Consider the following 10,862-nt stretch of genomic DNA (forward strand, 5'->3'; position numbering starts at 1 on the left):
AGGTTCGAATGCCCGAACACACACCATCAAAAGAGGGAGCGGACATGTTCCGCTGTAAGATGGTTTGAATGTCCGACCATAGTTGGTAAAAAGCGGGTAAGAAAAGGTTAAAATACCCGACTGTACACAATCAAAAGAGGGAGTGGAGTTGTTCAGCAACAAAGTGTGAAAGTCCGACCATGGTTTGTAAAAAGGGGGTAAGAAAAGGTTTGTATGCCCGAATATACACCATCAAAAGCGGAAGCGGAGGTGTTCGGCTGCAAGAAATTGTTAACGTCCGACCAAAGTTTGTAAAAAGCAGTTAAGAAAAGTTTCGAATATCCAACCAAACATAATCAAAAGCGGGAGCAGAGCTGTTCGACTGCAAGTAGGTGTGAATGTCAGATCATAATTTGCAAAAAGCTGATGAGAAAGGTTGAGAATGCCGGACCATACATCATCAAAAGTGGGAGAGTTGGTGTTCGGCTGCAAGTAGGTGTGAATGTCCAGCCATAATTACTCACAAACGGGCAAGAAAAGGTAGTATTACCAGACCAAAAATGATCAAAACAGGGAGCGGAGGTGGTTCAGCTGCAAGAAGGTGTGAATGTCCGACTAAAGTTTATAAAAAGCGGGTAAGACAAGGTGCGAATGCCGGACAATGTATGATCAAAAGAGGGAGCGGAGTTTTTCGGCTGCAAGAAGGTCTGAATGTCCACCCATAATTCCTGAAAAATGGGTAAAAAAGGGGTGCTAATGCCCACCCATACATCATCAATAGCAGGAGTGGATGTGTTCGGCTACAAGAAGGTTTGAATGTCCATCAATAATTGCTTTAAAACATGAAAGAAAATTTTCGAATATCAAACCGCACATGATCATAAGCGGGAGAAGAGGTGTTCAGCTGCAAGAAGGTGTGAATGTCCACCCATAATTACTGAAAATGGGTAAGAAAAGGTGCAAATATCCAACCATACATCATAAAAAGCAGGAGTGGATGTGTTCGGCTACAAGAAGGTTTGAATGTCCAACTATAGTTTGTAAAAAGCGGGTAAGGAAAGGTTCGAATGCCCGAACATACACAATCAAAAGAGGGAGCGGATGAGCTCCGCTATAAGACGGTCGAATGTCCATCAATAATTGCTAGAAAACGTGAAAGAAAATTTTCGAATGTCAAACCGCACATGATCATAAGCGGGAGAGAAGGTGTTCGACTGCAAGTAGGTGTGAATGCCAGATCATAATTTGTAAAAAGCGGGTAAGAAAAGGTAAGAATGCCCAACCATAAAATATCAAAAGCGGCAGCGGAGATGTTCGGCTGGTATTTATCAATGTCTAGATACAATTCAACAAAAAACAACGTTGTACTTTGCAGTAAAAGAAAGATCAAATCTAAAGTTTCAGGAATCCGAATATAAGCTTGCTTTCATGAGTTCTGCACGATTTCAGATTTTGCTATAAAATGAATTCCTTCACTCAAACTAAGTTAAAACTGCTTTGTCCTTCCATATTTATCAATGTCGAGATAGATTTAAACAAAAAAAAAAACACGTTGTACTTTGCAATATAAGAAAGAGCAACACTGAAGGATCAGGAATCCGAGAATAAGTTTTTCATGAGTTCTGCATGTGTTGGGATTTTGTTTTAAAATGAATTCCTTCACTCAAACTATGTTAAAATGGCTTTGTCCTTCATATGTACACATTTCTACATATAGTTCAAGCATAAACGTTCTCCTATTACCCTGAATGAGAAAGAACCACACTTGTGATTAAGCAATACACCCCTTTTGAGGAGTTCTGCATGAATTGGGATTTTATCTATAAAATGAATTCCTTCACTCAAACAATGTTAAAACGACTATTTCTTTCATATTTATCAATGTCTAGATAGATTTAAACAAAAAAACAACGTTGTACTTTGCAGTAAAAGAAAGAGAAAATCAAAAGTTTTAGGAATACGAGAATAGGCTTATTTTCATACGTTCTGCACGATTTGGGATATTATGTATAAAATGAATTCCTTCACTCAAACCAAATTAAAACTGCTTTGTCCTTCATATTTATCAATGTCTAGATTGACTTAAACAAAGAACAACATTGTATTTTGCAGCAGCAGAAAGAGCAACACTGAAGGATCAGGAATCCGAGAATAAGCTTATTTTCATACGTTCTGCATGATTTGGGATTTTGCTATGAAATTAATTCCTTCACTCAAACTATGTTAAAACTGCTTTTAACTTCATATTTATCAATGTCTAGATCGACTTCAACAAAGAACAACATTGTATTTTGCAGTAGAAGAAAGAGCAACACTGAAGGATCAGGAATCCGAGAAAAAGTTTATTTTCATACGTTCTGCACGATTTGGGATTTTGCTATAAAATGAATTCCTTCACTCAAACCAAGTTAAAACTGCTTTTAACTTCATATTTATCAATGTCTAGATCGACTTCAACAAAGAACAACATTGTATTTTGCAGTAGAAGAAAGAGCAACACTGAAGGATTAGGAATCCGAGAATAAGCTTATTTTCATACGTTCTGCACGATTTGGGATTTTGCTATAAAATGAATTCCTTCACTCAAACCAAGTTAAAACTGCTTTGTCTTTCCTATTTATCAATGTCTAGATCGCCTTCAACAAAGAACAACATTGTATTTTGCAGTAGAAGAAAGAGCAACACTGAAGGATCAGGAATCCGAGAATAAGCTTATTTTCATACGTTCTGCATGATTTGGGATTTTATGTATAAAATTAATTCCTTCACTCAAACCAAGTTAAAACTGCTTTGTCCTTCATATTTATCAATGTCTGGATCGACTTCAACAAAGAACAACATTGTATTTTGTAGCAGAAGAAAGAGCAACACTGAAGGATCAGGAATCCGAGAATAAGCTTCTTTTCATACGTTCTGCGTGATTGGGGATTTTGCTATAAAATTAATTCCTTCACTCAAACTATGTTAAAACTCTTTTTAACTTCATATTTATCAATGTCTAGATCGACTTCAACAAAGTACAACGTTGGATTTTGCAGTAGAAGAAAGAGCAACACTGAAGGATCAGGAATCCGAGACTAAGCTTCTTTTCATACGCTCTGCATGATTTGGGATTTTATGGGTGGACATTCACACCTTCTTGAGGCTGAAAACCTCCACTCCTGCTTATGATCATGTGCGGTTTGATATTCAAAAATTTTCTTTCATGTTTTAAAGCAATTATTGATGGACATTCAGACCTTCTTGTAGCAGGACACATCCACTCCTGCTTTTGATGATGTATGGTTGGGCATTAGCACCCTTTTTTTTACTAATTTTTCAGGAATTATGGGTGGACATTCAGACCTTCTTGCAGCCGAAAACCTCCGCTCCCTCTTTTGATCATACATTGTCGGGCATTCGCACCTTGTCTTACCCGCTTTTTATAAACTTTAGTCGGATATTCACACCTTCTTGCAGCTTAACCACCTCCGCTTCCGCTTTTGGTGGTATATATTCGGGCATTCAAACCTTTTCTTACCCGCTTTTTACAAATCATGGTCGGACTTTCACACCTTCTTGTAGCCGAACAACTCCGCTCCCGCTATTGATTGTGTACAGTCGGGTATTTTCACCTTTTCTTACCCGCTTTTTACAAACTATGCTCGGACATTCAAACCTTCTTTTAGCCGAACACATCCACTTCTGCTTTTGATGATGTATGGTTGGGCATTCACACCTTTTTTTTACACATTTTTCAAGAATTATGGGTGGACATTCACACCTTCTTGCAGCTGAACACTTCCTCTCCCACTTATGATCATGTGCGGTTTGACATTCGAAAATTTTCTTTCATGTTTTCTAGCAATTATTGATGGACATTCAGACCTTCTTGCAGCTGAACACCTCTGCTCCCGCTTTTGATCATACATTGTTGGGCATTCGCACCTTGTCTAACCCGCTTTTTACAAACTTTAGTCGAACATACACACCTTTTTGCAGCCGAACACCACCTCTCCCGCTTTTGATGATGTATGGTCCGGCATTCTTACCTTTTCTAACACATTTTTCAGCAATTATGGTCGGAGATTCACACCTACTCACAGCCGAACACCTCCGCTCCCGCATTTGATGGTTTATAGTCGGGCATTCTCACCCTTTCTCATCAGCTTTTTGCAAGTTATGATCTGACATTCAAACCCGCTTTTTACAAACCATGGTCGGACTTTCACACCTTCTTGTAGCCGAACAACTCCGCTCCCGCTATTGATTGTGTACAGTCGGGTATTTTCACCTTTTCTTACCCGCTTTTTACAAACTATGGTCGGACATTCAAACCTTCTTGTAGCCGAACACATCCACTCCTGCTTTTGATGATGTATGGTTGGGCATTCATACATTTTCTTACCCATTTTTCAGTAATTATGGGTGGACATTCACACCTTCTTTCAGCTGAACACCTCCTCTCCCGCTGATGATGCTGTTTTTATAGTCGGACATTCAAACCTTCTTGTAGCCGAACACATCCACTCCTGCTTTTGATGATGTATGGTTGGGCATTCGAACCTACTTGTTGCCCGCTTTTCATTAATTATGGTTGGACATTCACACCTTGTCGCAGCCAAACACCTCCGCTCCCTGTTTTGATCATGTATGGTTTGACATTCGCACCTTTTCTCACCCGCTTTTTACTATGGTCGGCCATTCACAGCTTCCTCTCCACCATACTTGTATGGTGGGATATTCACACCCACTTGCATCCGAAGACCTCCGCCCCCACTTTTGTTGATATATTAGTCGGTCATTCGCACCTCTGATCTCGCTTTTGATGATGTAAGGTTAGGCATTCAGACCTTGCTTCACCTGCTTTTCACCAAATATAGTCGGACATTCACACCTTCTTGCAGCCGAACACTTCTGCTCCACCTTTTAGTGTTCTATGGGGCATTCAAACCTTTTTTTTCACCGCATTTTATAGATTATGGTTGGAAATTCTCACCCACTCTCATCCGAAGACCTCTCCTCCCGCTTTTGTTAATATATAGTCGGGCATTCGAACCTTTTCTTACCCGCTTTTTACAAATTATGGTCGGACATTCACACCTACTTGCAGCCGAATACTTCCGCTTCACCTTTTAGTGATGTATGGTTTGCATTTGCACCTTTTCTTACCCTCTTTTTATACTGATTGCTGAAGATTAAGTTGTTCTTTCTCAAACTACAAAATTTTTTTAATTATTGAAACTAGATTTGAAGTGGATAAATAAGGAGGACAAACAGTTTTAAGTCAGGCTGATATAAGGAATTAATTTTATGAGATGCTTATTGCTGAAGAAGTTTTCTCATTCTACAAAGTACAACGTTGTTTATCGTTGAAACTTCATTAGACATGAATGAATATGAAGGAAAAAGCAGTCTTAACTTGGTTTGAGTTAAGGAATTCGTTTTATAGGAGAATCCGAATTCGTGCATAACTCGTAAAATAGAGCTTATTTTCGAATTCCTGAAGAATGAGTCTGGTTCTTTCTCATATTACAAAGTTTGTTGTTTATTGTTGAAACTTCATCAGAAGTGAAGAAATAAGGACAAACCGTTTTAAGTCAGTTTGATAGAAGGATTTGATTTTATAGCAAAATCTGTATTTCTTCATATCTCCTCAAGAGAAGCTTTTTGCTGAAAATTAGGTCTGGTTCTTTTTCATGCTACAAAATACAGTGTTGTTTATTTTTTAAACTAGATTAGAAGTAGATAAATATGAAGGACAAAGCAGTTTGAACTTGGTTTGAGAGAAGGAATTAATTTTATTGCAAAATCCGAATTCATGCATAACTCGTCAAATAGATAGTGATGTGTCGTTCGTGAGCGATTCGTTCGATATGAACTAATTTTTTATATGACTCGGGAGTAACGAGTTTTCTCAGTGAGTGATTCATTCATTTTCATGCAGTACCCTTCCTCACCACATGGCAGGCGGCAGCTTCATAAGCTCAGTCAGCAGGACAGGAAACAGTATTGATTCGTTCACGACTCAACTCCTCGGGTGACGGGTCCTTGCACAGGAAACAGTATTGATTCGTTCATGACTTACCTCCTTGGCTGACGGGTCCTCGCACAGGAAACAGTATTGATTCGTTTACGACTCAACTCCTTGGGTCTTCGTTCATCTGTCACGTTTCAAATTCTACGTTTCATTTGACAGGCTGAAGAGCAGTAGGCACAACAGTTCGTTCACAAACCGGATCATTAATCTCATAGACTATTCTACCATCAACAACTTGGAAACCACAATCGACTCTCTAGATGCAGAAAAAGCATTTGATGGAGTGAACTAGAAATTTTTAAACGCAGCATTAAACAAATTCGGGTTTGGGTCACACTTCATCAACTGGATAAGGATATTATATAGCTCCCCAAATGCAAGTGTCAGGACAAATGATCAAACTTCTCCAAGCTTCAGTCTGCAGAGAGGTACAAGACAGGGTTGCCCACTTTCTCCCTCACTTTTTGCTATTTTCATCAAACCTTTAGCAGCTTCTATCAGACAAGATAGAAATATTAAAGGCATCCAATCCCAAAATATTGAGCATAAAATAAGTCTTTATGCTGATGATGTATTACTTTTCCTTCAGAACTCACAGACGTCTCTCACTCACACGATCACACTCATAAATAAATTCTCAGCACTTTCTGACTACTCTATCAACTGGTCTAAGACCACAGTTCTGCCCATTAACTGTAGGGTCCAGAATATACCTGCGATCACTTTACAGTCAGGAAATATTAGATATTTAGGCATAAACATTTCTTCCAGGCTCTCAGAGCTAACAAAGATAAATTATGTGCAATTATTAAAGAGAGTAGAGGACGATCTCTCGTTGGAAGTCCTTACCTATATCACTTATGGGGAGAGTTACAACCATTAAAATGATGATACTACCAAAAGTTAGCTATTTGTTCTCAATGATCCCCATAAAACCATCTGCTACTTGGTTTAAGTCACTAGATTCATGCATCTCCAAATTTCTGTGGAAAAACAAACCACCACGTATTAGTTTAAAAACCCTACAGAAGACCAAGGACAGTGGTGGATTAGATTTACCTCATTTTCAGCACTATTCCTTAGCCAATAAGTTACAATATATATCAAAATGGTTTAAACCTTGTTGTTGTCACAGTTCCCAGAGACGTTGTAATTGTTGAGCATTCTATATTCACCCCCTCATTAGAGGCACGTGTTGCAGATTGATGACACTGAATCTTCTTCTCTGTTCATTGCTAGCATCTTTCCCAGCATCGTAAGTGTTCGTGACATTGTTAGCCTCTTCTTCTGGATCTTGATATCAAGCATCCTTTTGTATTTCTGGTTTGTCAGTCCTTTCTCTTCGTTCACCGGAGTCTTTGTCTCTTTGTCCTTGAGTTTGGTGATTTTTTCTTCTTTTGATGCCTTGACACAGTGTGACAGGTGATACCACGTGGGAGATCTTTTAACTTGGACTGCTGTCCCTGTGCTGCGAAATGGCTGTGCTGCTAAGTTGGTCTCTCCTTCATCATATACACAGTTATTTATACATCACCTTCCACCATGAAGCATTGTCCCTTTTTGTTTCTCCCTTTGTTCTTAAAATGCTGTTATGCATGTCTAAACCAATCCATTAAATTAGATCATTTTGGCAGTAAAGCAATCTACAATGTGCTTGGTCGCAAAGCTGCTCATCTGTGGTAAACAGCTCTTCAGAAAGGCATTCTTCAATTGATTTCACTAACTTTATGTAATAATTTTGTGATTTCCTACAAAACTACACTTCTTCTTCCATCTGTCTGAGTATTTAATATTGTCTGGGTCCCGTTAAAACATGTATTTTTCCCATCTAATTCCTTGTTTGCTTTAAAACAAGTATTCCCCATTTTCTATCCCTTCAGTAGCCAACCAGTTTGTATGGAGTACACTGGAGCAACTTGACTGATCAGTAAAACACTGCTTTTGTTGTCACCGCAAGGCTTCCCCCGTCGGTTGTTTCACTGAGACACTACTGAGTAACTATAACTCAACACAGTTTATACACAAAACATTCATATACATACTAACAAACAAACAAACAATTATTTATCGCAATTTTCTCATCTCTGTTTGAACGTACACCCAGGTAAATATTCCTGTAGTTTTCTCATACCGACTATGGACCCATTCATTGTTTAACTTCACTGTTTTGCAAATCCTAATTGAATATTCCACATTGACATTGAACTTTACTGGATAAGCAGGTCTTCATTGCATTCAGCAGCCTATATGTGAGCATCTATGTGTAAGCTGTTCTTATTTGCATTTATCAGCAGCAAGCAATTCTTCATTGCACATGCAAAATAGTAAAACAATTCCAATGCGTTAGCGAAACCTTCTATATCAAGAGTGTCCATCATGATGCTGGGAATAGAACCTCTTTCCCAGAAGAGTTCAACCTTCATTACTCAACTGATCATAACCCCACAATGATCACATTTCAAAGTATCATTCCTCTACATGTATTCAAAAATCTATGTGTAAATGTTTAATATTTCTTATATTTGTTGATGTCATTCTGTGTGCATGTGGCCTAAACCCAATCTCTGTGTGGCAATTTTAATTTAAACAAGTTGAACTCTGCCTCTGATCATTTAAAAAAGGTGTGTACCAATATCAACCTTTCTCAGGTAATTACTGATCCTACAAAACCAAATTTAAGAGATCCTTCAAGGTTGTCCCTGATTGGCTCAATCTTAACTAATCAAAAGTAGAAAATCTGCAGTATCTGAACTTGGTGTTAGTTATCACTGCTCAATAGCCTGTATCAGAATTGCAAAAATGAAAACATTAGGTCCACGCTTGGTATCCAGATCCTGAAACATCTCCATGAGCAGGCTTTTTTTTTAACTGATCTGTTGAATAGTTATACTCATGACACTGTTAAAATCCCAGATGAAGATCTAGCACTTGACCATTTTTGTAAATCTTCTAATTCCATAGTTGATAAACACGCCCCTTTTAAAAAGTATAGAACTTAGAACAGGTCTAGTCCCTGGCTTTCGGCAGAACTGTCTTCTTTACTTAAAAAATGAATAAACCTTGGATGCTAGCTGGGCATATGAGGGACCCGGGTCATTGCCTTGCTTTTAGGAAGCTTAGAAATAAATGTACAGCAGAAATAAGAAAGGCCAAGTCTGATCATTACCTAAATTTGATTCCCAGAGCTTACTCAGATTTCACAAAAGTCTGTCCTACTGCTCCTGTTTTTAATTAGACTTCTATGCCTTCGCTGTCACAGATTTGTCACTCCTTTTAAGCTTATTGTATGTTCTAAATGTTGTTTTAATCGTGTCTTCCAAAGTTTTCTGTTTTTTCTGTCTCAGCTATTGTATATGAGATTATTTTCTCCATTTATCTCCAAGTTTAAATAAATGTTATTACTAGTGTGGCACTTTCTATGTCAAGGGGACAGTGGTGGTACTCTGTCCTGCATCATCTTTATTTCTGCTAATCCATGCTTCATACCATAAAATTGGGAATACTATAATAAGAGTAATGATTAATAATACACAGCTGGTTCCTCTTAACCCACAAAATCCTGGTAATCTGAATGGCTGCCACGGCCTTTGTCCATCCATCCATCTTATTTTAGTCACACCCTATGTTCTCATGTTAGCTGTTGTTTTCTTCACTGAGGTTGAGATGAACTCCCTCCTGTAGAGAGAATTCCCCTTTGTAGTCAGACTTTTGCCTCAGAAAACAGTGGTGGGTAACTAATCTTTCCCTACTTCTGAAGGTCGTGGTACAATGTGATAAGTGAATCCAAGAAGTCCTTCAGCTGCTGTGGGTGATGTAAGTAGTACCTGAAATGGACCTTCCCCCCTTGGGCTGGACCAGTTCTTTTTCTTTATCACTTTGATGATGATCCAGTCCCCGGGTTTTACTGTCTTCAGAGATTCCTTCACCGGTTCACCTGGAACAGACTAAACAGAAGAGATCTCTCTACTTGTTAATATTTGTATTCTGCTAAGGTTTCTTCTCTTTTTCTTTTTTTCTTCATCATGTCAGGTGATGACTGTTTTGACTGTGGGAGTACAAATGGTCTTCCATACCTTTTCTCAAATGGAGTTCATCTTGTGCTAGTTGGAGGATGCATTTTTAGGATGGTACACAGTAAACCCAATATTTCCCAGATATTAAACTGATAAGAACAGATACTACACTTGATCTCAGCCAAAAGGCAGAGAAGCGATAACTGTCCACTGGTTCACGTCCGAGGGCCCTTCCTGGCACAATGCGCACTTGTAGCGGTGTTCTTTTTATGGCCATAGGTGGACAGAGTGTCACTTTGCACCTCCGCCCACCCGCTGCACTGAGCACTCTTCAGTTCTTTTAAATGGTATAACTTTTCACTCCCGCACGCTCCAGCGAGCACCATTCAAGCAACAACTTTGCACTCCAGCTTCGAACATCGGCACAGTGCGACAAGTAAGGCGACTCTACTCAGAGAAGTCACTCTGCACAGTAATAAGATTTCTTTTGCACAGACAGAAAGGGCTTCACCCGCAAAGGTAAAGCCTGCCAAAAACAGAAACAACTCATTAGTGCTGCTCTCCACGGGAGTCTTTAGTAAAAGGCGAAAGACTTGTACGTTATGAAGAGAAACCAGAGTATGATTATCCGTCACTGCGGGAGCAGGGCATCAGGCTAGTTGGCATAGCCACCTTCCCCATGGTGAGCTTTGCTTGGTTGAGACGCTTGCTCCCCACCCTTGCTACTCGGCTGACCAAGTAGGAACAATCGGGCCCTATTCGATGGCTGCAACACCTGAAAGAGATATTGATGCGAGACCCGATCAAAAGCTTTTTCAAAGTCTAAATTTAAGATGACAAGCCGGGTGTTT

General features: G+C 39.1%; 1 non-coding gene and 1 pseudogene across 1 annotated transcript; both read right to left on the reverse strand.

Annotated features, from left to right (window-relative positions):
- Nucleotides 1-10,117: 10,117 nt before the first annotated feature.
- Nucleotides 10,118-10,212, reverse strand: LOC140280568 (U2 spliceosomal RNA; annotated as a pseudogene).
- Nucleotides 10,213-10,519: 307 nt separating this feature from the next.
- Nucleotides 10,520-10,633, reverse strand: LOC140280604 (U5 spliceosomal RNA). The gene has a single exon (XR_011909544.1). It is a non-coding gene; the product is annotated as a U5 spliceosomal RNA (small nuclear RNA).
- Nucleotides 10,634-10,862: the final 229 nt, after the last annotated feature.

Source organism: Leuresthes tenuis, unplaced genomic scaffold (assembly GCF_036924035.1).
Source record: "Leuresthes tenuis unplaced genomic scaffold, fLeuTen1.0.hap1 SCAF_21, whole genome shotgun sequence".
NCBI lineage: Eukaryota > Metazoa > Chordata > Actinopteri > Atheriniformes > Atherinopsidae > Leuresthes > Leuresthes tenuis.